At 36.9% G+C, this 6752-nt stretch overlaps 2 non-coding genes across 2 annotated transcripts; both read left to right on the top strand.

Moving 5' to 3' along the window:
* The first annotated feature begins 4382 nt into the window (after positions 1–4382).
* On the top strand, positions 4383–4454 carry TRNAP-AGG (transfer RNA proline (anticodon AGG)). The gene has a single exon. It is a non-coding gene; the product is annotated as a tRNA-Pro (tRNA).
* A 1461-nt stretch (positions 4455–5915) lies between these two features.
* TRNAP-UGG (transfer RNA proline (anticodon UGG)) lies at positions 5916–5987 on the top strand. Its single transcript has one exon. It is a non-coding gene; the product is annotated as a tRNA-Pro (tRNA).
* Positions 5988–6752: the final 765 nt, after the last annotated feature.

The raw sequence follows: 6752 nt of genomic DNA on the forward strand, positions 1-6752 counted from the left end.
CCCAGCACCCCGGCGTAAGGTAGCTCGGACCAAGGCAGTTCGGTGCAAAGTAGCTTGGCAACCTGCAGGAAAGATCAGCCTGACAATAGAACCTGCCGAATCTAGAGGTTGTGCCCACGTCTCTTGTCAGGCGGCGTCGTGCTTGCTACTTCTGCTAGATGTGGCACGCCTGACAGGTCCATACCCTGCAACAGCTGCCCGCATCCGCCACCTCGGCTCTGGAAGTAACGGTTGTGGCAGAGGCGTTTACGCCTTATTTAAGAGATCCCCAATATAAAAAGACCCCGACCCTCGAGGAGCCAAGGTACTGAACTTGCGCCATCTCACTCTTAGCTCTCTCTTTGTATTCTTCAATTCTCTCAGAGTTCTAACTTAAGCATCGGAGTGTCCCCGCCGGGTGAGCTCCTCGGGAATTCTTCACCTTCCTCTTCGTTTCAGGCACCGTTTGTCATCAGGTAGGAGCTAGGTTTCCGCCAGCTAGGAGTGCCCGGATCGCGCAACATCAGTAACATAACCATTTTTAGAATTTATCATTCAGATTTTAGTACAATGCTCTCTACATTAAGATATCGAATAAAACAAAAAACATTAATTTCTAAAGTACTTTCTTTCAAAGTCTTTTGCTTTTCAAACATTAAACTTCACACCAACAATGATACCTATGCTAGAGTTCAGATCACCCACCAACAAACGACTCCAGATCTCTTGCCCACAAGAACTCTGCCCACGTCTACCCACAATATACTACTCCCGTGAATTGAGAATATCTCCCCCTGCATAATATTATATAGGAGGATGAGATATTCTCCATGTGTGACTACAATGTTATGTGGGTAGACATGGGTAGAGTTTGTGTGGACAGGAGATCTGAACTCTCAACAAACACATTCCAACACCCTCCCAACATGATCCAACATCTTACATCTCATACACGGCAGGTCCCAGTCTCATAATAAGATGTGCAGTGTCAAATCTTGTTAGGAGGGTGTTGAAACATGTTTTGTTGGCGGGTGATCCCATACACTACACTATAATAAGGGGATAATGCAAAACCTAAGCATAGGGTCTAGGTCCCTGTAACATAGTACCATCCTAGACTAGGATGATATCAAGATATTTGATTCCAAAATAAGTATTTCCATGATAATCATGAGTTCTATTTGAACCATAGAAAGCCCAGAAGTGACGTTTGATCTGAAGCAAAAGTAAACCAACATTTACAATTGGCCTATTTGTACTCCCATGTATATGCAATCTAGCATCAGTTAAGAGAAATGTTGTTTGGAACACTAGTACAAAGAAAGTTATTTTGCACTGCTCAGTAGTTTTATCTGCTTGAAAATAACGCAGTGATCCAGAGTAAATAATGGGCAATTCATGCGGTTCAACATAACACTATTGTTTCCTTGTATTTGATCTCTTCTGATTCTCAAATTAACATTAAAGAGCTATTGTGCAAACTATTTTGATTGCACAAGTTCTATTTACAATATAACTGTTAAATGCGGTTTGATATGACAAATAAGAAGCTATTTGATAATAGCTGAAGTGTTGCTTTGTAACAGACAAACTAACAAATCCTTCAGTTCACCCACTTAAAATTAAGGCTGCAACTTGGGCCGGGTTGGCCCGAACCCAACCCTAACCCAATCCAAAAAAAGTTGGGATGGGTTGGGTTAGGCTGATGTTCAGGTTAGGGTTAGGGTTGAAATTTATGAATCCGACTTTACTTTGGGTTGGGTTAGGGTTGACCCCTTAGCCAACCCGATTCTGTAGTACATGTCATATACAAATATATGTTATATGTAATATATAACATACATTGATTTGTTTAGATGCATGATATTTGTATAGTCTCCACCACATAGTGTCATGTATTTCTTTTAAATAAGGTTGCAACTTGGGTCGGGTTGGCCCAAACCCAACCCGAAAAAGTTGGGTTGGGTTGGGTCGGGTTGATGTTCGGGTTAGGGTTAGGGTTGAAATTCATGAACCCGACTTTAATTCGGGTTGTGTTAGGGTTGACCCCTTAGCTAACCTGACCCAACCCAAACCCGACTCTATAGTACATGTCATATATAAATATATGTTATGTGTAATATATAATATACATTGATTTGTTTAGATGCATGATATTTGTATAGCTCCCACCACATAGTATCATGTATTTCTTTTAAGATAATAATTTCTCTTAACCCTAATCAGAAAGACTAAAACCTTAATAACATTATTTTATGTTTTTTGAAAATTTTATTCTTCATCTCTTCTATGTTGTTTGCTGCCCAAGAAAAATCTATTATAAGTCATAACTCATAATAAACTATAGTCATTTCTAACACTTGTTTTTCTGAATTTTGTACCAAGAGAACAAAAAAAAAAAAAACGTCAACAAACAAATACTAATGAAACATAGGACTAATATATGTAGTGAAAGTTGAGTTAAGATATAAAATCGAAAAATTCTATGAAGTTTTAAGGGATGAGAAGAAGGTTGGGTTGGGCCCAACCCGAGCTCAACCCAATCCAAAATTGGCTTCAAGTTGGGTTGGGTTGGGTTGGGTTAGGGTTGAAGGAATTTAGTTAGGGTTAGGGTTAGGGTTGAGTTGGTCGAGTTAAAGGTCGGGTTGGGTTAGGGTTAGGGTTGGGGTTTAGAACTTAGGGTTGGGCTAGGGATGGCCTCAACCCGGCCTGACTTGCAGCCCTACTTTTAAAATAATCACTTCACTTAATCCTAATCAGAAAGACTAAAACCTTAATAACATTATTTTATGTTTTTTAAAACTTTTATTCTTCATCTCCTCTATGTTGTTTTCCGCCCAAGAAAGATATATCGTAAGTCAAAATTCATAATAAACTATAATCATATCTAACACTTATTTTTCTAAATTTTATACCAAAATAACAAAAAAGATGTCAACAAACAAATACTAATGAAATCAAGCCCATATAACTGCATTGTTCGTCGTAATTAGTTCACAGTATCTCACCTGCACCCTGCTCTGTCCCACCTTTTAATCCCAATAACGTGTGTGTGAATTCAGATTGGTGCCCCACTGAGTGTGCCCCATGCACATCTCGCTGTGCAGTGGGAATATCTTCCTTACATGTCATAAAGTTCTGTGGGGCAAGGTTCAAAGTATCGACATATATTAATCTGTATCGTTTGATACATATCATTTCGGAAACTTCCCGATACTAACCAGTTCGGGGGGTGGAGGAGCCTTAAGCTAATCTCCCTGAACCAGTTTTGAAAAAAAAAAAGTAAAAAAAAAATACTTATATAACCTGATATTTTGAACCTTGCTGTGGGGTGCGAATGCAAATTCAAAATAAGTATGTGCAGACTCTTGATCATGCAACGCGTGGGAAGTTTTGCAAGCCATGGACCAAAATTGGAGAGCCCTCACGCTGCTCTTTCATGTCTCCCATTAGGGAGCCAAGGCCTACCAATCCCAGCTTGTCCATTGGACTTTGGAAGCAATTCCATGAAAACTCTTGGCTCCAAAAATCGATCAATATTGAGATGGGTAAAACCGTAAAAGTCATAAAATATTATGGCTTTTTGGAGTTTGATTTTAGTCGGTGCAAAGCCCGTTCAAACAGCCTTTATAGCTTTGCATTGGAAATATATTTGTACTTATATGCTTTACTTTATGAGAATATATTTTTAATGCAAGATTGTAAGAGACTGTTCGAACAGTGTGAGCATGGACTTGCACTAACTGAAGCCGGGCTCTGCTTTTTGGTTTAAGGCCATAGGCACATTGATGTGGCATCTGAATGTACAACATGTGGCAGGTTATCCAGGCCACTGACCACAATTATGGGGGCCTCCAGTCTAGAACTAATCAACCTTGCAAGTAGGGCTGTCAATTGGACTGGATTTGGTCAATCCAGTCCAATCCAATATTGATCCATTTATAAATGGACTGGACCAAATTCAGTCCAAATCCATACAAATCAAGTTCAATCCAGTCCAAATAAAATGAAAATGGACTAGATTGCATCAATTCAATCCAAATTGAATCAAACATCAAAATAACATGAGAAATCCAAAAAATATATGAAAAAGTTACAATACTTGTTACATTCTAATCCCATCCAATTAAAGTGCAAAGGGACTAGATTGGGTCCAATCCAATCCAAAATGAATAAATAAAAGTACTTTAACAAAAGTTATTTCATAAAAGTACATTCGTAAAAATACTTTCACAAGTACTTTTATAAAAGTACTTTCGTAAAGATGCTTAATGGTCCAAATCAAAATCATTTTGGACGGATTGGATGAACCAATACTACTTATTAAACTAGATTAGTCCAAACTTAATTGTCTAAAATACTTATTAGATTGAATTGGACCTGATAGCCTAACATTTTCAACAGGGCATTTGGTCTAGTGGTATGATTCTCGCTTAGGGTGCGAGAGGTCCCGAGTTCAATTCTCGGAATGCCCCGTTTCAGCCTTCCATTTTTCTATTGAACGAAATAATTCCCACAGGGTCAATTCATCAGCCGAGATTGCTTTCCCTTTTTCGTGAAGGCCGAAAAAAAAAAGCTTTAGCTATGAGAAGTGAAGAAAATTTACATCCATGAGAAAGAATGAGAACCTAATAGTCTTTGTTAAGAAGATGATGAACAGAGACAAATATCAACAGAACATTACTATATTTCCCTTTTCTGTGCTATAATTTTAAGTGTGGCACCTATAATTCATCACACCCTCCCATGCTAATCTTTAAATGTTCCAATACGAAGTCAACTCACTAGAGAGAAGCTCCAGTTAAGAAAAAGAGAAATACTACATTAAAACTTCCAATTTCACTGATTCACTGATGATAAAATGCAATGGCATTTTTTTATAGAGTAAATTGCTAAAATTTCTCTGAAGTTTCGGACTGTTGTTGAAACATTCCCTAAAATTTGATAATTGTAATCAGTATTCTAGGGATGTCCAAAATAATCATGCAGATGCAGTTACTACTGAGGCTGATTTCTACAAGAAAAAAATAATACAAACTTTAGGCTCAGTTTGGAAGAAGCATAAATGCAAATATGTAAATTGTAAAACCTTATATTTTGTATTATTTTGTATACATTTGCATTGTATATATTTGTATTTGTACTCTTTCCAAACTGATGAACAAAACAAAAAGAGTTTAAAGTTGTAGTTTTACATTGGAGCAATTGATGTAAAGGGCAAATTTGAAAAATAAATCAATTTTAGAAAAGAGATTGGAGAGGCTTGGAGTAGTGATTGATATGAAGAAAAAATTTGGAAAATAAACATTTTGATCAAAAATAACTGTATGGCTATTTTGGATATTTATGTGCCTCTTGTTAGAATTATATAATATATTTTATATATTATATATAAGAATTAAATAATCGGCCGAATTTGGATATGACTTGGTTCGATTCGATAAATATCTGAATTCGACCGATTATTTAATTCTTATATACAATATATAAAATATTTTATATAATATATATAATAATTAAGTTATATAAATAATTTATATATTTATATACTTTATATCAATTAAATATTTATTTTATATATTTATTAATTATCTAAAACAATTAATTAATCAAATTCGACTCGAATCGAATATTCGAATATTTAATCGAATTCGAATTCGGATATTAATTTTCAATATATGTCGGATATCGGATTTTCTAATCAGATTCAAATTCGGATATTGTCTGATCCTATTCGAATTCGATCCGTTTACACCCCTAATAGAGGGGGTCTACTTGCAATAATGTCAGAAAGTTTAAGGGAGGTGATTGCAATTACCGAACTTTAGGGGACATTTTATCAATGGCCAAAAAGATATACCAATGAATGATGAGAGTCAATATTTTGCACTAAAAAAGTAAATAACAAAATATTAAAATAAATGATGACCACAATTGGGCATTTGGTCTAGTGGTATGATTCTCGCTTTGGGTGCGGGAGGTCCCGAGTTCGATTCTCGGAATGCCCCACATAGATCCATAGCCTTTCGTCATCTAAGAAAACATACAGTTATCTTTCTTTTTGTTGTTTTCTTTCCCATTGGCCTTTCATCATCAACAACTAACTGCATTTCAACTTACAAAGATTTTGAGACAGATACGGTTGTGTTTTTTGTTCTTCGTTTGCTTGTGGTCGTTTTTAATGAGTTCATCTTTCTACCAAAAGCGCCTATGGATGCATGCAACGCAAACAAGCAATTGTATCATAGATGGCATCTATCTTGACTTGCAAATAGGGGTGTCAATGGTCCGGTTTTGGATTGGACCCCATCCAAACTGAATTTGATTTGGACGGATCGGACTGGTCCGAATGTAATGGACTGATACAACTAACGGACCGAAATTGGACAAAAGCCAATGAATCCAGGTCCAGCTCAAAATTGTTTATTTCGAAGGTTAGGGATGTCTCCACATTCAAATGGTCTCACTCCCGATCTCTCCATCTGTGCAACATCATTCTCTCCGTTCGCACTGTATTTCTCCGACAATGCTTTCTATGTCTCCGGTCACACTACTTCTCTATCCCTTTATTTCTCCGGCAACGGGCGATGCTTTATATTTCTATCTCCTGGAGCGTCCAACCATTCTCTCTACAAGCTCTGCTGCGGAATCACTTTTTCCCACATTTAATAGCGGTTCCTTACTATTTGTTTCAGCTGGGGCAAAGCTTTTCTGGCATTTGACAAACAACGATTCCAATAGTTCCATTGGTGCCCACATTGTTTTTTTCTTCT

The sequence above is a fragment of the Nelumbo nucifera genome, chromosome 5 (assembly GCF_055504915.1).
Source record: "Nelumbo nucifera cultivar China Antique chromosome 5, China Antique-T2T, whole genome shotgun sequence".
Classification (NCBI taxonomy): Eukaryota; Viridiplantae; Streptophyta; class Magnoliopsida; order Proteales; family Nelumbonaceae; genus Nelumbo; species Nelumbo nucifera.